This window comes from Myiozetetes cayanensis, unplaced genomic scaffold (assembly GCF_022539395.1).
Source record: "Myiozetetes cayanensis isolate MyiCay16 unplaced genomic scaffold, myiCay2020 scf28, whole genome shotgun sequence".
Lineage (NCBI taxonomy): Eukaryota > Metazoa > Chordata > Aves > Passeriformes > Tyrannidae > Myiozetetes > Myiozetetes cayanensis.
Window position 1 is genome coordinate 7,326,423 of NW_026087499.1, and position 21,316 is coordinate 7,347,738.

Below are 21,316 nucleotides of genomic sequence, written 5' to 3' on the forward strand. Positions count from 1 at the left end.
GGAATTAATTCCATAGTGATGTTTCATGACGATTAGAGAGCACCTACCAGCAGCTCCCAGGTTCATTATGATGGAATTGGAAAAGTAGCTTTCCTTTTTGTCATCTCTGTGTACTGGCAGGAAATGCTGACCTGGGAGCTTCTCCTCCTCCCACCCCTGTGCTGCTGCATCTACCTGAAGTCGGCTTCACTTATTTAAGACTCTCAGCCTTCAAGTCCTTAAAGGCCACAACACAAAGCCAGGTCGGGGCGATGGCCAAGCGAGCTCCCAACTGTTGCACAGCCCTCGCCGACCCCGCTGCCACTCAGCACAGCAGCTGTTTTAATAAGCACTTACATCTTTAGCTGCCCTAATGCAATAACCAAATTAAACAGGACAACATGGAGACTAATCCAGCCGGGGCGGGGAAAGCCATTTAGTATTCCCAAGCACTGGAACGAGCCCTTTGGCTCCAGCAGCACGCTCCGCTCGGGGGAGGATTTGCCCGGATCTGTTTACGCGATCCACTTTTCCCGCTCAAGGCATGAAAGAAAACCCTCTGCGGAAGAATCGAGGAGGCAACACCTTCTCCCCGCAGCTTTTTTGCAACTTTTCCTGCGAACTGAGCAAACAAAATGAATTCAGAACTATCAGTGCTGCTCCGGAGCTGTATTAACAATGAGCGTGAGGCTGCCCAGGGAGAAAGGGGGGACTGAGAGCATTAACAAAAGCCCAGAGCGCGCTGGCTGTGCCCAAAGCCGCGGCCTGAAAGGCTCCTTTGTCTCTCCGGTCAATGCAGGCCCATTCAGGGGCCGATATACAGCAGAGAGAAAGTGAGGGTGGGAGGAAGAAGAGTCCCGTCTCTTCAGGGGACGTCCCCTCAGCTGCCAGGCTGGGAGGCAGAGCGGGCACTGCATGAACACGGGGCCTTTCCCTAACCCTGGCACTGTCCAGAACAAACCCTGGCTGAAAGGACGCGCTCTGCTCGCGCCCAACCTGCCTCGACCCAGGGACACACGTTCCAGGGACTGGACATCTAGTTCCCAAAGGGCCTCCCAGTGGCATATAAATAGTAAGCTATAGAAAATAACCCCCTACTTCTGAGCCCGCTGGCTTTTCTGCAATCCCTCCCTCCCAACAATGAGCTATTGTTCCTCTCCTGGGACTAAGGAAATGTTTGTGTTCCTCCTCCGGGTCCTTTACATTTAGAGACCTGCTCCTCATTTCAACATCACTCCCCACCGTGTCACAAAGAGCTCCAGAGAAAACACATTTAATCCTGACTTCACCAAACAAAACCTTCCTCGTTTTCTTAGTGTTACCACGAAACTCAGCAGAGCCCAGCAGCAAACCAAAATCCCCAGGAATGGTCAAAGAGGAGGCTCCCAGCTGGTAGCAGTGTCCCATTTAACATGGACACACCAACCACCAGTCTGGAATGCAGAGTGATGAAGGTGAGCACTATCTCCAAGGGTCTGATGCTTGCTGGAGATATTTCTTCTCCCAGATATTGAAACAGAGGTACAGAGAAGCTCCCTGCCTTGGCCACGCAGCCGCCAGCACCCGGTGTGTGCTCCCACATGTCCAGGCTGGATTCTTAAGCCGTGGCCATCACGTACCTTCTTGTGACCCACATGTCCCAGGGAACAGAAATGCTCTGCTGTGAAATCCCAAAGTGATGGATTCACATTGGGTTGCTCCTCTTCTCTCTCCCAAACTGGGCTCTCGTTGCACACAGGAGCCCACGGCCAAGGAGCCAGGTGTGAACCCTGGGTGCCTCGGAGCCACCGCAGAGCCAGGGATTCCACACAGACAGGGACTCTGCAAAGAGGTTCCTGCAGAGGGTCTCACTCCCAACCACACAGAAGAAACACCTAAGTGAGAAAAAACAGCAAAGTGCCCATTTCCCCCCCTTGAACATTTCTCCTTCTCCCCAGGGGATGCCAGGGGACAGCAGGGCCATCGCCCAGTGCAGCTGCTCCAGGGAGCTCCCACACCCCGGACACACACACTGGCTCCAGGGGGACTGGCTCCATTTCCCTCCAGCAGCCCCACTCTGGATAACCACAGGAAAGGCTAAGTTGGCTAAATCCCGTCTCTTTGCACCACCCCATGAGCTAATCCATATGCTGCGTTCTAAACACTTCACTTTCGGGAACTCCCCATCTATTTTTGGAGTTGGCCGTGGGGCAAGATATTTCTTTACACAAAGCTGCAAATATTTATTTGCCTAAAAAACAAGGGTTTCTCAATTGCAATCACAGCAACAACCTTTGCAAGAACAGCTTGTAAAGATAAAAACTTTTTTCTCTCTGTTGCAGCTGAACTAAAAAGGAGGAAAATCCCTCTGTAACTGGAGTTTTAATTAAATGTGGTTGATAGCCCATTGCAGGAGTCACACACAGCCACTGTTCACCCAGGACACCCTTTCCTTTGGGGTTTTTCAAGACAGAAAGGACTCCTGTTCTTCACTGTTGAGATAAAGATCTTTTTAGACGTGCTGATCTGTTGCCTCACTGGAAAATGATGGAAAGTCTCATTAAAAACAGCCAGCTGTGCAAAAAAGTCACTGTTCTCCAGGCATCCAGAGGGGGAATTCGCTCAGAGTCTGGAGTTGTGAACACACCCCTGGCTGCACAAAGATTTGAAACACACACACACACACACTCCTGCCACTCTCCCCTCCTCGAGTGCTGGAACAGTTTTTGCCTCCTTTGTTTCCCTTGCAGGTGGGGAACGTGACGTGGAAAGAGGGGGAAGAACTTAAAAACCAACCCCTTTGCGGAGCAAACAGCAAAGGATCTGTGGCTGCTGCAGAAGTGAGAATTTACAGCTGCTCTTGCATCACATCTTTGAGTTTTCCCTTTTTTTGTTGTTTTTTTAATGCTGGGGGTCACACATTGTCAGGTCCAACTGCTGGAACATCCTCAAAGGTGAGAAGGAATAAAGAAGAAGAAAGAGAAATAAAGAAAAATACACTTGGGGGATGAAACAAAGTGATTCTTGGGCAGGGCCAGGAGTTGGACTCGATGACCCTTGTGGGTCCCTTCCAATGCAGGATATTCCATGATTCTGTGATCTGGCACAAAGTCAGGGAATTCTTTGTGCACTCACAACTCCAGTGAAGGCAGCAGCTGCTACAATACACAACTTGAAACCAAAGCCTAAAGAAGCATGGAAATAGAGAAGAAACAAAGAAAAAGTCCATAAAACACCTATTTCAGATTGGCACTGACTTGGGCTGCCCTTGGCAACTCTGGCATGGTGGACAGAGTTGGGATATAAATAGGAAATTCCCTTTCACCTTCCTAACTCTAAGGCAGAGGTTGCTGTGCTGGTGATTGAGAACAAACCCAAGCAGAATAAGTTGTATTTATTTATATTCCTGATCACAGCATGCCCCACTCAGCATTAAATAACAACTCCTTACTCCAAAAGCTTTAGTGTTTGCACCATAGATAGGAGAACGTCAATAATCTGCAGCTAAGCACACCCTGTTTCCAGATAAAGCAAGATGCATTTGTTCTGCTTAATTCTGCTTTGTACAGTCCAGATAACACATGTTTTGAGATGCAATTGTGAAATGCCAGCATTTCAAATCAACCTGTGATAAAAGTTACTCAATAAAACAATTAAGGGGGGAAAAAAAAGGCAGTTCTCACATATGTTATTACACAGTACAGGAGAGCTGTGAGATGCTGCTTATACCTGAACACCCATGTGGAACAAAATTAAAGCCTAAGAAAAGCCAGACAAAAACCTCATTAAGGTAATTAAGGCCAGTAAAAGAGCTCCAAGTGCAGCTGCCACAGAGCAGGTAGGTTTAAGTCCCATGTTGGGCTCTTGGCTGCTTTCAGTGTGGAAGCCACAGTTTCACTGTGGCCTCGAGACTCCACATGTAAACAGGCTTTAAAGGACAAGCAGTACAACCAGAACTAGTCACTTGGAACTTCTGTCAGTAAAGGTTTCCTGGGTTTATGTTCTTTGCTTTTACAGAGTTGTAAACTGCAAAGGGGACAACACATATTTTGGGTGTAGAGACTGCGGTCAGTTCACTCCTTTCACTCCGATCCCATTCGCAGCTGCCCGAGTCAGCTCTGAGACTGAGTTCATCTTAAAACACTGTCCTGTCCCCTGGCACCACGCAAAGTGAGCCCAGGAACTGTGTTTTTCCCATGGAAGTGAGAGCCTGCCCTCTGATCCTACCTGCCCCTCCAGCCCACAGCGTGCAGCCCACGGGCCCTGTGGTGTGGGCTGCTCTCACAGGTCACTTCCCAGCAGTGCCCCTGTGCTTCCCCTGCCACAGCTGCCCAGCCTGGGCACAGCAAACACAAGCCCTGCCTGGCAACAATGCACAGAGAAGTCACAATCCCAGCTGACAGATGAACAACTCTGCCCGAGGGCACCACGCGATGAACCATCCGAGCTCTGGCCTTTTCTGCCCACGCTGACACCAAAGGTTGGGAAGGGAAGTCGATATTATTACTAGACACAACCAAAATGACAGCATCATGCAGCACTTGCCAGGCCACATGCTGCTGGTCTTTCCTTCTCAGTCCCTGGAAAGACTGTTTTGTTGCAATTCCGCTGGTTTAAATAGGAATTTAGCAAGTCCGGCGCTCTGATTCTCTCTGCAGCCAGGGCATATCAACAAAGTAAGGAAGCTCCTTTAAAATCATCCTGGATCATTCACCTCCCAAACAAGTGACCCCACTTTATTCCACTCATCCATTTGCAACCTGGATTCTCTGGAACAGCAGGGAATAGGGAACAGCCTCAGCTGTTTCACAGAACCACAGACTGGTTTGGGTTGGAAGGCACCTTCAAGGCCACCCAGACACCCACGGCCAGAGGTGCCACCACCAGGGCTCTGTTTCCACAACCCACTCCTGGCCCATTGCTGCCTCTCAGGCTTTAATCCAGACAAAACTTCCTAATTTCCTGAGCTGACAATAGAAAGCTACAGCCAAGAAACAGCTTTATTCTCACCTTTGGGCAAGAGAAAACACCCAGTCAAACCTCAGCTATGCCACAAGTCCCTGCAGGACAGCAAAGGATGGCTCTGCAGGGCTCTGCAGGGCTCTGCAGGGCCAAGGTCTCAATTTGGACAATCCCTGCTGCCCTCAAGGCCCCTCCTGAAACCAGCACAGGTCAAGAGCTCAGGACCTCACACTATGACAGCAGTGGCAACAAGGGCAGTGCCCCAGCTGGGAAGTGTTCAAACCAAATGGTTCTTAGAATCATGGAATGTCCTGAGCTGGAAGGGACCCACAGGGACCAAGAATCCAACTCCTGACCCTGCACAGATACCCCAACAATCCCACCCTGTCCCTCAGAGCGTTGTCCAAACCCTCCTGCAGCTCTGGCAGCCTTGGGGCTGTGCCCACTGCCCTGGGGAGCCTGTTCAGTGCCAACCACCCTCTGGGGGGAGGACCTTTCCCTGAGATCCAACCTGACCCTCCCTGAACACAGCTCCAGCCATTCCCTCAGGTCCTATCACTGTCACCAGAGCAGAGACTGGAGCTGCCCCTCAGGAGGAATCTGAACACAAAAGGAGCTGAAGTCCCTCCATCAACACCAGCTCAAATGTTTTGACTGCTCCATCTCAGCTGTATTTTGGGCAGGAACCCCCAGTGCTGCACAGGAATTCCTTTGCTATTAACTGCCAACTTTTGGCACAACATGTTTACTATGGGATGTGTTAATGGGCTGAAGCAGCAAGTCCCAAACTGGAGAAGATCCGCTCCGTCCAACGGCATTTGGATCAGTGTTCCTTCAGAGCTACGGCACAGACAACTTGGGGAGTGGCACATCCCAATCCCGACCTAAAAATATCTGCATTCCAGGAGTGACAGTCAATTTTAACTCCATTATTCAAACCTTGATTAAATCTAACGTTCAGTTTATTTCTTAATCAACCTGCCTCAAGTGACTACCTTAAGTCTAATCTCTCAAAGCCTTTTTTCAGGGGAGAGAAGATTCTTCCACAGCCTGAACACACCGAGGAGCAGGTAGAACATGAAAACCATTATCCACAAAGCGTGTTCTTTCCAGAAATATTTGGCAAAGCACTGGGGTGGGTGTTGGTTTTTTTGTCTGTTTCATATAAACACGATGTAAAACGGACTTAAAACAAGGTCTCAAAAATGCCCTTCAGCATCTAAAAATGATCCAAGCTCAGAGAGAAGAAAGCATCTTGAACAAGGCATTTCACAGCACGGTACAGCAAAAAAACAAGAGTCCTTTGGATACTGTTAACCACACTTATTTTTGTGATTAACTCCAAAAGAAGGGAAAATAAATCCATTACCTGAAAGAGAGAGATATCTTAACACTGCTTTCCATCATAAAGTTGTGCTAGAGCAGCCTCTGGCTCCCCAGCATTTGGTAAGTGTTAAAAACCATATTTCCATATGGAACAGTTCAGCAGGGAAATGGGATGGCAGCTCCCAGGCCCCCCGAGCACATGGAGGAGCCTCTGCACACTGCAAACCTCCCTCCAGAGAGGGTGAATGCCAAGGGGCTGCCAAAAACAGCTCCAGCTGCTGCTTGCTGAGGACGTTTGTGCCCCCGCTGATAAACAAAGCCAACCACACCCCGGGCCTGGCAGCTCAAAACCAGCCGATTCCTGCACTGGTAAAATAATCCTTGTTTGAAACAGTTAAACATGGAAGTGAAGAGAATCACAGAACTGCAGAATGGTCTGGCTGGAAGGGACCTCAAAGCTCATCCCATTCCACCCCCCTGCCATGGGCAGGGACACCTCCCACCAGCCCAGGTTGCTCCAAGCCCCGTCCAACCTGGCCTGGGACACTTCCAGGGATGGGGCAGCCACAGCTTCTCTGGGCGTTGTAGAAGGGCTGGGAGAAGAGATGTGCTGGGAAAAATTCCTGAGTCACTTCATCAAGCAAAGCCACCACGCAAAGTGATTGTAAGCATCCCTGGGGAAGAATATTCTGTGGCTCTGTGAAGATGGAAGATGCTCATCCCAGCCGGGCGGCAGCTCCGAGGTGGTCGGAAGTGCCGCTCCCAGCGAACGAGGAGGAGTCTTCAGAGTGAAGGAACCACATGGTTCAAGGAAAGGAGGGAAAGCAGGAATCTGCCATAGGAGATAAGCATTCCAAGAGAAATCTCACACCCACCAAGTCCTGAGCAGTGGCCAAGGCAGAGCTGGGGGGACAGAGGCAAATCTGACACAAGGCAACATCGGAGCCGAACTTGTGACGATTGTTGTATTTTCCTTTATCACATTTTGAAGGGGGGAAAAAACCCTAACACCGGTGTCTCACACTGAACAGCAGCTACACAAGGCTAAGACTGAGCAAAGCTCCTGGTAAATGCTGTAAAACTTTCCAAAGGCTGTGAGCAAACTGACCTGATGGAGAGAGCAGGAGTGACTGGGAGGAGACAGCCAGGGAGAACAAGGCTTTATCTCCTGCCAGTGGCCAGTGACACACAGCCCACTCCTTGCTGCAACTGCTTTGGATTTGGTCTATTCCAAAGGAACAAATACATCTGTCCTCAGCACCTCTGGCTGCATCAGATGCCTGCACATATCTAGTCTGGCAGAAAAAGAGAGTATTTTTAATAAAATGCCACAGACCAGCCATCAGAGCTAAAGCCACATCGACCTTCCACCTTTCCCATTCCATAATGCAACTGCTGATCCAACAGTTACTGTCAAATACTCCTGTATTTCAACCACTGAGCTCAAAACACTTCACACCACAACAGCCAAAGTACCCAGTACCTCACACAAACTGAATCACACTTCAAAGGAAACAAAGGTCCCCAAGTTCAGTGTATCTATCCCCTGATTAGCAGCTCAAACAGCGGTTTCTGGTCCAACACCAGCTCCTGGAGAGGCTCTGACCTGCTCAGCCCCCATCCCTGTGCTGCTCTGAGGTAACCTGATAAACGTGTCCCGGGATTGGGAAGTCCTGGGAAGGGAGAACTTCTACTGAGCAAGTAGGGCCAGTGCCCTGGTCCCAACAGCCTGTCCAGGAGGAGAACACTGGGGTTGTCTGGGGCTGGTTTCCTTCAGAGCAGTTCCTTAACACACACTCAGGGAGTTACTTCTACTCTGAGCTGGCCCTGCACACACATAACCAGTTCAGAGCATTAAAACCCAAACACACAAAGCAGACAGGGCCAGATGACACAACTAAAAAGACACCAGAGGAATGCAGAGCAAGAGGAAACCCCTCTTGTCGCAGAGAAACATTCCCAAGCTTTTGCCCAGGCCTTTATTTCAGCTTTAAAGCCTGGAATAAACATCTGTGTGGGTATCACAGCCTACCTTCACCCAGCTGAATTCCCAGAGCAAAACCTCACGTCTCTGGCTTCAGCAGCAGCAGTTACTGCAGCTGGGGGCATGGTGTTATCTGGCTGGAAAAGAACATTCCCAGTGCAGCACGAGCACCACAGAGTCGTTCATGGCAGTTTTCACCCAGGAGTTCTGAATTTCTGCAATGTACTAAAATTTACTTCTGAACTGCCCCTCACCTCAGACTCTGTGCCCTAAAACCACAAATAAGCCACCCCAGCTCACCAGGGTACACCCCCCCCACGCCTCTGCTCCACAGGCACTGCTGCTCCTCGTGTCCCCTGGGGGCTCGGGACCCTGCAGCAGCTCCCAGCCCTTTCCAAACCAGGCTCTCCATGTGTGTGACGAGCAGGAACATCCAACAGTCTGCTATTTCACCGTCTCGTTCCCTCAGCCGCGTTTCCTGCCGTGCCTCTGATCCTTCCCGCTGTGGCTCCTTGGGAAGTGCAACGCTCTGCTGGTCACTGTGTCAGGAGCATCGTGGTGACAGCAGTGCTGTCACCCAGACTGATGATGGTCCCTCCGTCAGCTGAGTGAGGAATTCCTGAAGGATGATTCTCCAGAGTGTTAATGCTCAGTTCCACTCCCAGTTCTGTAACGCCTCATGATTCCCCCCCATAATCTTTATTTCAGCCGTTTATCAAAATGAAAGGAAATCCTAAGTACCTTCTTGCCACATGCAGAGCTTACGACTTCTCCTGAGTGAAAATCCCATGTCATACAAAATGAAATCCTGGGAAAGCAGGCATCCAGGGAGGGCACTGCAACACATCTTACACTGCTGCACAGAGTTCACAGGGGGATGCAGGTTGGATGGGAGCTCTGGGTCTCCTCAGTCCAACCCTCTGCACCTCTGATTTTCCCTCCCACGGGCTCTCAGGTGCACATTTCACACACAGCTCCGCAGGGGGATCCAAGAAACAGTGACACCAATGATCTATTTATCCTGGCTGGGTCTGAAGATGGGCAGTAAATTAAGTCTCTAAGCATTTCTCATTTTAAAAAATGCTGATTTACTTCCATTAGCTCTGCCTGTTGAATCCAAGGCCAGGTTGGACAGGGCTTGGAGCAACCTGGTCTGGTGGAAGGTGTTCCTGCCCATGGCAGGGGGTGCAACTGGATGAGTTTTAAGGTCCCTCCCAATCCAAACCATTCCATGATTCTGTGAATTCAGGCCCCCAGCACAGGGGTGAAACACGGAGGGAAGGCTGCAACTGCTGCCAAGTGGCCTCTGAAGTGATGCCACACGGCTGAACCAACACACAGGTAGGAGTCAGCGAAGGTGCACCTGATGTGCTATCCCAGATTGGAAAGAAATGGGAATTTCAGAACCTGTCTCTGCTTTTTGGTTGCTCAGGACTATCTGCACTGACAGGACACCCTGAGCACCGAGCAGGAGGAGCACTCCTTTTCTGATGAGCATAAATCCCAGTTCTGCTGATATCAGGCTGCAATAACATTGCATTCACAGCAGGTCTCTCAAAACTGTGAACTTGACACCTACAAACATTATCCAGCCACTTGGAGTTCATCACCACCACCTAAAGCACGACCAGGGATTCTCCAAGGAGTGTGCTGATGACCAGTGCTGTTTTAGCAGCCTTTTATCAAATTACCCATAATCAAGACAAACACTGTGGAGGGGAAGAAGAGAAGAAGAAGAAAAGTATTCTTCCCTTAAATGCTGATGTTTTGCTACACTTCAGAACAGGAATGGACTGGATCAAACATTCCTGGTTATCCCTGGTATCTCTGACATTATCAGGGGCTGCAGTGCAATCCTGGTTCACCAAACTGATTGAAACAAACTTCATCTTTTTGCTTTTTCCCCCAATCCAGAGACATTTCCTGTAGCAGATACACAGTTTTATGTCTCACATTTCTAAGCAAAAACACCACCTTAAGCACAACATAATAAAAACAAGGATGGAGCTAGAACACAAGAAAAAGCAACCCAAGCCTGAGGAGTGAACTCTCCTCCTTCCAGGGAGCATTTTCAACCCTCTCCTCCCCTAGGGGGAAGTTCAGCAGAATTCTCCGAGATCTTCCAAACCATCAATGACCTTCCAGAGTTTCAGCTCAACCAGCGAGACCTCAAACTTCCTGATGGGGACCAAGAGTTATCCCTGCTTTCAGCACTTCACAGTTTGACTCCATTCTTCCCCAAAAACTTCTTTCAAACAGCAACACAGACTTGTGCTGCCAATGGAGGAGCTGCTCTCCCCCTCCCCGGCTCTGTCCCGCTCCCTTGTTTTATTGCTGTGCTCCAGCTCCTTTCTCCACGCCCTTCCCAGGTTGATTAATACTCATCCTGGACGATCAGATGTCTGGTAATTCAGGCTTTCACACAGCCCCACGCTGGAACTCTCAGCAAGGCTCACCCATTTCACTGGAGAGCTTTGTGCTGACTGTTCTCCTCCTGCCATCCCGGTCACTCTGGACAGAGGGCCCGGCTATAAAATTCTCATGTTCTTCTGCTGCCAGGATGGGAATTTGGTGACAGTACAATTCATTCATTTATTTAATGATCTTAATGTCAGCCTGAGTGGATAAAGCGTGCTTTGGCTGCAGCCAGCAGTGGTGGGGCTGTGCCAATTCCAATTGTTTCCGTGAATGCCGGCGACTCCAGGTGCCACTGCAATGGAACGTGAAGTTTTGGGGGGAAATGGGAATCCATTCAAGCTAAATTTGGTGCACAACCTCACAACCAAATACTTCAGCACAAACTCCTTTATTTGTGCAGGTGAACTTTGGTTTTTTTTAATTAAAAAAGCACTTTGGGAATTCAATCAGTACAATTAAGCTGAACAGCTTAAGCTCATCGAAACTTACACCCTGTGATATTTGCATATCAACAAAAATTAGGTCTTTTTTTCCTTGTGAAGAGACAGACATAAAGGCACTTTGAAATCAACTTTAAAACACAATGCTGAGGGAAAACGTAAAACTCAAGCTGGACAGGTTGACAGCTGAATTATTTGCACTCACAAATCTGGAGTAGGAAACACAGAGCCCAGAAAAGTAAAGCAATTGAAGAGAGACCACCCAGTGACAAGTATTGAGCACTGGTGAGAAAGTGCGACACAAACTGAAGCTGGGTTTATATTCTGCAGAGTGGAAGTCAGAAGACGCCTCAGCAGCTCAAGAAATAGCACATCCACACGAGCCTCGCTGTGCTAAAGCTGGGCACGAACCACCAGCTGCTGAAACCCCCTTCCCAGCACACTCCAAAGTTCGAGGCGCACCACAAATTTCACATTAAAGTCACAACAAACAGGCTTTAAATACTTTCTGGTTTCAGTTCTTGACTTCCCTCCCAAGTAAGTGCCATAGGTCACCCACCCTCAGCTGCACCACCCTGCTGAGTTCCCTTTCTAATTCAATCCGTTGAGTCAGCCCAACAAACCAGCTGCAGAGGGTCCTGCGTCGAGCCTGTACATCACCACAGACAGGAATTCAGGACTTCCAGAGAAAGTTTTCAGACCAGATTTCAGCCTCAATTCCCCCTCAGACCTGGCAGTTCTGTGGGAGGTCTCGTGGCAGGCCCAGGACAGCAGTGCTGGTCTCACCACTCTGTGGAGATGCACTTTTTGTTTCCAGACGGGCCCTTTCCAGGGATGCTCAGGAACCTTCTCAAGACAGCAGCTGACTAAAAAACCAAAGCTGCAAGGAGTATCACTAAAAAATCTTTCCCTTTGATGTGCATAGGAAGAGTCTCCTGCTAAGCCTGAAAGACCAAAGCCTTCTCTCGTTTTTGCTTTTAGGTGAGAGAACAAAATGAGCCCAGAAAAACGATGGTTTCAAGGCACAGTAACGTCTACAACTTATTAATAACACATAAAAGAGGGAAAGCTGTTCTCAGACCACCATTAGCACGGCCACAGCATGGGCTCACACGGATTTCCAAACACCACCAGTGCCACAGACCCTGCAATCAGACTTCTCTGACTACTGTGAGTAACTGAGTAACTCACACAGTCACCCTCACGTGTAAATCAAACCCAAACCCAAACCCAAACACTCCACCATCATCTGGCAACCCCAAACAGAGCAGCCCTGCAATGTTTATTAGTTTCCACCTCCCAAAAGCTTTCCAAACTCAGGAAAATCTGTGTTATTAAAGACCTTTGACTGCATTAACTCCTCCTTGCTCGGTGTTTTCACAGCACCAAGAGCAAACTCCGGGGCTGGCAGGGAGATTTCTTCTCCTACCACGAGCAGGCCCCTCTCCTGCTACAGGCAGGGATGGCCTTTGTGCTTCCAACTTTTCCAGCTATTCCCGTGCAGATACTCTTACTCTGGAGCATGGGAGTCTCTTTCCTGCTGAACTCAAGCACTTGGAAAGGAGCAGCTGCTCGTTGCAACTCGACAAGTCCTGACCCATTTCAACACTTCTCCGGCAGATTTGGAGAGCGCTCCCGGGACGGTCGAGGCCGGGATACATTTTTTTCTTTCAAGACACACACTTCAGAAGCCACTCTGTCTTTTTTTCAAGCCTACCTAAAGCTCTATAAATATTTTAGCCCTTGTCCAGATAAAGGAAACACAAAGGTGTCATAACCAACAACGGAAACGTGTTATTTTTGGTGGCAGAACTGATTTAAACCCGGTACAATCTCAGTGTGGGGAAAGTTGTCCTTTTCTCTCCGCCTCAACTGCGCAGCAAACAAAGGTAAAAACAACTCCTCGGGTACCACTGGAATACAGAGCGTGTAATTTTCCTTTCAGGAGAGAAAAAAAATAATCGTGCTGTCCCATTAACCCAGTTACATGCCCAGAAGCAATTTGACTCAAGTCCCATCAGCAACAGCGTGCCATCACCTACTCCGAAAACAGGGAGCACTCTGGGACACCTTCCAAACCTATAGAATAAACCATAGGAATAACGTGCATCAGAACATTCCAGTAGCCTAAAAGCTTATTTTGCTCTGCTCCCTTTGATCCTTTCCTTTTTTTAAAGAGCCCATTCTACTCCCTTCTTCCAGCTGTTCCACACCACCAGCTCCCGTTAAAACGAAGTCCAGGGGTCGGGGAGGAAAGCTGTGCAGGGGAGAAGCGCTTGAAATCACAGCAAGTGTAAAACACAGCACCCCGAGAGCCACAGCAACTCCACTCCCTTCCAAAAACAAGAAGGAAGAGCAGTTCCCCCGGTTCCTCCCGGGCACGGGGTGCACGGCTCCTCCCCGTTTTCTCTTCCCCATTCATTCCAGAGAAGCCTTGGCAATTGCCAGCAGCCACAGTCGAGTCACAGATAAAGTTTCCTACCAAAGCAATGCCTGTAGAACAGTGATATTACCCAGCTATAATTCCCCAGAGTAAAAATTCCAGCAACTCTAATCATATTAGAGGATTTACACACAACTAAACTTGACAGTTGACTAGCCCTGAAATTGCTGGATTAGGGAGAAAAAGAAAATATGGTTACCTGTGACTTCTAAAGGGAGATCTTCCCTGCTAACTCCTACTACCAAACAAAGATGGAGCAAATGCATCAACCCCAAACATCCCAAAGTTTGCTAATGACATGGGAAAGCCTTTCAGCCCAAAAATGATGGACAAAATCCATACGCACACAGATGAAAATCCTTCTACATCCCTCCATCTACAAGGGAAGTTATTTGTTCTGAGTCTCCTGTTATCCTCTCACCAACTTCTTACCACAGATAAAGACACAAACTCTGTTCCCAAATCAGAGCTGAACATTAAATACACACACACTTAACTAAACCTTCTCACACAGACTTCTGCCAGAGAATATACACAGTCATGTCCCTGGATGTGAGGAGAAAATAAGCCATTTGAAATCACATTTTTGGAGCGGTTTTCTCCGAGAGATTTCACCACAAAAATCTTACAAAGCTGGTAAAGTGACATATCTGCGCTCTAACATGATTAGCTTTTGTCATTAAATAAATTAAAGCTATTTCTGCTTGAAAGGACTCTCAGATGTGCCAAGGCTGGGGAGCATCAGCAGGGAAGGTGGCAGAGAGGGCTAAAAGCACTTAATTTTTTGGCAATACGCTCCCAATCCTGCGCCTGTTCTTCACCTGCAGATGAGCCACCACAGAGCAGCAGGGAAAGTCTCTTTTCCAAGCTCCTCTCCTGCTGCTCTGACCCTCCCAAGATGTTTGATCTCCACAGCTCCAACACTCCTAAATGGAAACACTTCCCAGGCAACACCTCTGCCCCTTCTTCCCCTTCATCCAGCCGAGAGCTCAGAACGCTCCCTCCTGAACTCAAACACACGGAGAGCAAGGGACACCTCTGATCTCAGCCCGCTCCTTCCCTCCTTCCCTTTCAGGAGCTTCATGCTCCCGACACCTTCCTCACATCCAGCTGCCACTGGAATCTGGAAGAGGACTTCCAACTGTGCTCCAGGCCAATGTCAAAGCTGCCTGGGAGTCTGGAGCCACAGTCACGCTCTTCAAGCTGACTTTTGTGCCCAAGCAACTCCCAAATCCCCCGATCCCCAACTTCAAAGCCATCAACAGACAAACCCCTGGGAGCACATGGACTGGGAAAACACCACTTGGAATGGAAGTGAGCAGGGAGGGAGGATGGTGTTAGCTCCAAACTTCCAGAGAGGATGACAGCAACCCAGAGACCCCGACCCTGCAGATGCTCTTCTTGAAAGGAGAGAATTTCCTTGAGAAATTCTTCGGCACTTTCCCCTCCAGCTCAACTCTTGAGAGAGGACAGAGAACCCCACACCCCCAAATCCTCCTGAACAGACTTGATTTAACCTTGATTTCCAACTCTAGCCTGGCCTCCACCCCCAACACCAGGGAAATGCTGCCAGGAACTCACCCCGACTTCTCACACAGCCCCACACATTCCTGAACACCATCCTGGATTTCCTGCTGTTCTCCCGGGTTTTTGGGAAGCCACTCACATTCAGGAGATGCTGCCCAACAGAGCAGGAACCAGCACACCACTTTCTGAAAGGGACTACAGCACAGTTAGATGGAGCAATGCAAGAGAAACTAAAACTAAATTACTGAGGCAACACTAACAAAAAACACATTTCCATGCGCAGCAATGATGGAATTCACACAGAATTCCCCAGACACACTGACCCTTCCTCTCTGCTTCTCAGAAACAGAATTAGCAAGGGGGAAGAAGAGAAAAAAAAAATTAATAACGGTCTGTTGAAAGCCACCCCGAGCCTGCCATGACCTGCAATAACCTGGGAAACACCCAGTATTTCAGAGATGCCCGACCCCACACGGAAACAGCCACAGGGATACAGTGAGGTCAAGCTTACTGGTGCCTGCACAGAGACCAGCAACAACCAGGGAGCTGAACCGCCTCCAAATGCTGGAGGCTGGGAAAAGGAATCAAAACCCTAAACCCAAACCTGAGTGACCAGAGCTCAGGATGGCTCTGCTGTGGCTCAGACTGAGCAGTGTAACATTAACCTGCCACGCCAGCAGCCCGGGGACCTCACCTGAGGTCCCATCAACCCACTCCTTGTCCTTTGCAGGGCAGTGTTCGCTGGGAAGAAACTGGTGACCTGATTGTATCGATCCACGGGATTTATTCACAGCACAGGGGGGTTTTAAGGAGCAGTTTAATGTAACACACACACAAAAATCACAGTGAAGTGGGAGAGTTTAACTCGAGTCAGAAGTACCACCCAGGTAACACCACGAAGGCCCACAGTGCACCTGCAGCCCAGAAGCACCTTCATTATTTGACATTTTTACGGAAAAAGTCTCACTCCAGACTCCATCTGAACCCCTCCCCCAGAGAGTCTGGAAGCCAAAGCCAAGGGCAGCAGATTGGGGTTTATTTTTTGTAATACCCCTGTGTGTCATTTCACCCACCCCTGTCCATCCCCCCACAACGAGAGTCAGAATCCACATGGAGGATTTATCTGTACTGACAATTTTGAGCACAATTTATATCTGAAACCAAGTCTGGCTGAATACTCACCACTACCAGAGCCACCAAATTATCCCAACTTACTTTTACACAGAAAATTTAACTTCCTGAAGACACTACGTGAAGGAAACTCCTCAAAACTCTGTCTCGTCTTACAGCAGCTTCAATAACTTCCTATTCAGCAGGAAACCAAATGAATCTTCCATCCAAACATTTCTGTTCTCATGTCCATCACCCTCCAGCTTTGCTTTTCTTAAAAAAATACTATTTAAAAAAAAAAAAAATCCCTTTTTCCCCCCACTGTATTTTTCTTTTCCCTTTCTAATGCCTTTCTACATGCACATGCTGAACACATCTCTCACACACAATTCTTTTTTTTTTTTTTCCAGTGACACAGATATTGTTTCATTTCATTACATGCTAAGTCTAAAACCACACGTACTTCCAAAGACACGGAGTTCACCACACGGAAACTGCTTTGGTTCAAAAAGCCCAACTCAGAGAAACCTGCAGCTCTATTTTATGTGCTGTGAGGTAACACTGGCTCAACAGTTGTATCAAAACAGAGAGAAAAAAAAAGAAACCAAAGAGCTAAAAATAAGGTTGAACTCAGATGACCCCCTGCACTCCAGCAAATCACGGATGAACTCTGCTCCCCGAGCCTCACTCCTGCAGCAGCCTGAGAGCAGGGGACAGCTTGCCTTTATACCTGGAAGCAGGTTTTGGAGGAGGATAAAATCAGCCAGGACACCTGAATAAGCTTCACACAAAAGGTATCAAGTGTTTGTATATATTCCAAGCACAGATCAGGGGCTCGGAGCGATACGGGTCAAACACAATGTTTTCAAAACAGAACGCGGCTGGAAATAAAAATTGAACTGTGTCGTTTTAAATCCCTCACTTTTATAATGCCAACCTGACACATCCACCCTCCCCCTCTGTCCTTCCTGCTCTGGGTGTCCAGCTGGGTCCCTGCACGGGACAGGCTGACACACCACCCCCAGCTCCTTCAGGAGCTCCTCCAGTCCTTCCAAGCCCTTTTTGTTTTCAGGGCTGTGCTCAGAGGTAAAGCCAAACTTCATCCCTCACGTGTTGGATGACAACACTCACCAAAAGCAACAGCGTCCTCCTGTCCCAGCTCCAGAGGGGAACAGCCACTCTTGGAGCCACCACGCAGCGACACCGGAGAACTGATCCAGCCCCTCCACGGTGCTTTCAAGTATTACTCGACAATAAAGTGCTTTGGAAAGCCCAGCACAACCCCAGAGCCGGGCAAACTTCAGCCCTGCGACTGTCAAGGCACCCAAGCGTCACGTTCCCCGATAAAAAAGCCCCTTCCCAAGCAAACCAGCACCTTGCTGGGAAGATCAAACTGGGCACAGTGTTCTCACTCCCAACACTTGGCACGTCCCTCAAAACTGAGCAAATTTTCCCCGAGCAACAGTTTTACTCACCACCACCCCACTGACTCTGTACTGACAGCACCTTCCCACTTCTTTTATGCCAAAAGTAGCCGCTGGAATTACAGAACAGCACAGCCCAGCCAAAAATCACCCGGCACAGAGAACGTCCAGGGGTTTTCACTCGACCCAAACAAATCAGTAACGTCAACGGTCTCATGATTTAAGCAATGAATTTGTTGTCATGGCAGGGGTGACTCCGGCCGGAAGCTCGAGAAAACAATGGACCCAAACTGGTTATAAAAGCGCTCGGGTCTTCCCACCTCCAAAATGAAAGTGAGAGCAGGAAAATGCTCCCGCACAGGGAACACAGTTCGGAGAGCACAGGCGGCACCGCACAGCTCCAGCAGCGCTCGGCAGGAAACCCACCCGGGCACTGCCACCTTAAAACCCAATTCACTGCCAACATTTATAGGAAAACACGCGCCCGGCCGTCCCTGCACCACTCCCGGGTAACACGGCACGGAGGTACCAAAAAACTAAGTGTGGTTTTCACTCCATGCTCCCCCCAGAACTCCAGGGAGGGGGGGGAAGAGAGAAAAGCCACTTTGCCACGGGATGCTGTCGGACGCCGCAAACAAAACCTCAGGCCGGCAGCACTTTCCTGCTGATCCCTGCAGTATTTCCCTCCTGACTCGGGGCCTACTGGCAGCACAGAACCGAAGACCTTTAAAAAACACTCGCAGCCCCCGCCGGCCTCTCTTTGTAGCAGCTTTGGCGGGGGATTTTGGGGAGTGGGAGCCTCCTCCTCCTCCTCCCCACCCCGCGTGGCCTGGCAGGGAAAGCTGCTCGCTGAAGACATTCCACCTGAGATTTATCCCCACCAGCCGAGTAAGAAAAATTAAATAAAATGAAATAAATCACACGAAAATCAGCCCCAGCTGGAGGAGGGGAAATAAAAAAAAAAAAAAATAAAAAAAAAAGGAAAGAAAAAGAAAAAAGAACAAACTGGGTTTAAAATCGCTTGAAAAAAAACACAACAAAACCAAAGCACTTACCTGGGCAGGACCGGAGGAAAAACTGAGGAGCGGTTTATAATTAAAAGTTTACCCTTGGGGGTCATCGCTGCTTCGGGGAAGGGGGGGAAGGGGGACCCCCTGGAAAGGCTGAGCCCCCAAAGAGCCCATCGGCAGAGCAGGGGGGACACCCCCCTTTCCCCGCACCACCCCAGCAGGTGCAGCCCCCCCTTCGCAGGGGGCCCCCCACAAACAGACACACAAAAAGTAGCCGGGAAACCCCCAACAACCCCCTCCTCACCCACCCCCGGCTCTGGGGGCCCTGGCGCCCTCAACTCCCCCTGCTCGGGGGTCCCTGCGCCCCGAGCCCCCCCACCCCCGCAGGCCCGGGGGTCCCCGCAGCCCTCGCCCGCCCCCGGCCCCGCTCGCCGTGGGGAGGGGGTGTCACCCCCGAGCCCCCCCCGGGGCAAAGGATACTGTTGGGGCGGCTGGGGCGGCAAGGCCCTGATGTTGGGGTGAGGCGCCGGCGCCGGGTGAGGGGGAGCCGGGGGGGGAGGCGGCCCCGCCGCCGCCCTGCTCCCGGGCCGGTCCCCGCCGCCGCCGCCGCCGCGCCGGGTTTCAAAGCCGCCTTCTGCGGTAAACTCATGGCCAAGCGCAGCCACCACCCCGCGGCGGGGAGCGGGGCCGGGGGGAGCCGCGGAGCGGGCCGGGGAAGAGCCGGGGCAGCGCGGCGGGCCGGCACCGGCGCCGGTCTCCGTGACAACGCGCCTCCCGGAGGGCTCCGGGAGAGGGGCCGGCGGGGAGGGAGGGAGGGGAGGGAGGGAAGGGAAGGGGGGGCGGCTCAGGCCGCGCTGCTCATGAGCCGGCGGCGGCGGGGGGTCGCGGTCGCCCTCGCCGGGGGCAGCGGAGCCGTTCGCGGCGGCGGCTCGGGGGCGATGCCGGCGGATTTTCCTCACTGGAGTAGCGGAGCATCAAACATGGCGCTGCGGCCGCCTCCAGCTGTCCGGCCGGGCGGGCGCTCGGGCGCCTTCGGGCCGCTCCGGAGCCGCTCGGCCCAGCGCCGATCGGCGACCTTCGGCTCTTTCCGGAGTCGCTCGGCCCGGCGCCGCTCGGAAATCTTCGGTTCTTTCCGGAGTCGCTCGGCCCGGCGCCGCTCGGAAACCTTCGGCTCCTTCCGGAAGGGCTTCGCAGGCGCACGCGCTCTGCGCTCCCCCTCCCCTCCCGCCCAGCGCCGGCACCTCCCGTGACCCCAGCGCTCGGCAAACTTCGGCTGTTTACGGAGGACGGGGGCGTGAGGAGGTTCGGGAAGCTTCGGGCGCGCTCGGAGGGGAGATCCCCGCCCCGCTCGGGGCTCTTCGGCGCTCCTCGGCAATCTTCGGAGCCTCTCGGCTCGGCTCGGCCCGGCTCGGAGACACTTCGGCAGCGCTCGGCTGTGAGGGGCTGGCCAGGGTCGGGAGGGGTCAGGGGGATCCCGCAGCACCCGCCCCACCGCAGGGTCTGGGAAGGGGCTCCCCCAGTCCAAAAACTCACCCCCAGCCCCAATTCCCGGCTCCTGGGGTGGCTGGAGAAGTGGCAGCGCCGCAGCCCTTCGTGAGGCGTCGCGAGGGTGACAGGGAAGCTCGCGAGCCCTGAGGGGAGCAGCCCTTGGCTGTGAGGGGACCTGCGGCACGCACCCCACCGCGGGGCTTAACGAGGGGCTACCCCAAAAACCTCACCCCCAGCCCCGTCCCCAGCTCCTGGGGCAGCACCACGGCCCCTCACGAGGGCAGGCAGCCCTGAGGGCGACGCTGGCTGTGAGGGACCCCTGAGGAAGCCCCCCTGTGTCCGTGGGAGTCCCCCCTTGGGGACAGGTGTCCAGCTCGCCCCGTGGCCACACCAAGCCGTGGCCACACCGAGCCGTCACCACACCGAGGGCTGCCACACCACCACCACCGCCTTCACCACCTCCACGGCCAGGCTCAGCACCCTCCTCACGGCCAGCCCCGAGCTCGGCGTGGCCGAGGCGCTTTGTGCCATCTCAGGGAGAGGAAAAGCACCTCAGAGCAGATTCCAGGGGATTGTCCTGACTTGTCCTGCCTCGCCGCTGGCTCCCGAGGGCTCATTCCAGCCCGCTGGCACCTTCCACCGTTCCTGCCATGCTGCACGTCCCAGGGAAGCACTTCCAGCACCTTCGCTGTGCCCGCAGGCGTTGCTGTCCCGGTCACCCAGCCCGGGGTGCTGCCCCAGGAAAGCTTCCCAGAGTTTATTTGTGTTCTGTCTGCTGCCTTTTCTGGGCAGCTGCGAGTTTAGGAGGAAGATAATACTTTAGAGCAATCACAAATAAACTCTTAAATGTGAAAAGCTTCTTTTATTGAAGTGAGCAGCTCCCGTGGGGGTGTATTGAGGCACTTGGAGAGCGACTGCTGCATCTGCAAGCTGGGAGAAGAGAGACAAAGGCCTTGTGCACTAAAGAAAACCCACCCAAGGAGACTCATCTATCCTTGTCTATACAAGGGTCCTGTTCTAAGCAGAGAAGTAAATTTGAGTTTTAAATACCAATCCCAAAGTGGAGAATCTGGTGGTGTTCACTAGAGCAGAACTCAGCCCAGTGGGCAAAAACAGTAGAAGGGTCTTGAGTGCCTTTTCCCTTTGGAGTCAGACTCTGAGTTCAGGAACTCTGAGTTACTGGGTTGTGCAGGTCAGATTTAGGACACACGAGGGTTGCTGTGTAT

General features: G+C 51.4%; 1 protein-coding gene across 10 annotated transcripts in view; it reads right to left on the reverse strand.

Annotated features, from left to right (window-relative positions):
* Positions 1-19,576, reverse strand: part of EIF4G3 (eukaryotic translation initiation factor 4 gamma 3) — a 141,830-nt gene extending 122,254 nt beyond the window's left edge. For 7 of the 10 annotated variants that reach the window (XM_050322689.1, XM_050322688.1, XM_050322684.1 and 4 more), the window contains exon 1: positions 19,083-19,576. The gene's annotated coding sequence lies outside the window, so the exon portion shown is untranslated. The remainder of the gene's footprint in view (positions 1-19,082) is intronic. The other 3 variants (XM_050322678.1, XM_050322679.1, XM_050322691.1) reach the window with 3 other exon arrangements.
* Between the last annotated feature and the right edge of the window lie 1,740 nt (positions 19,577-21,316).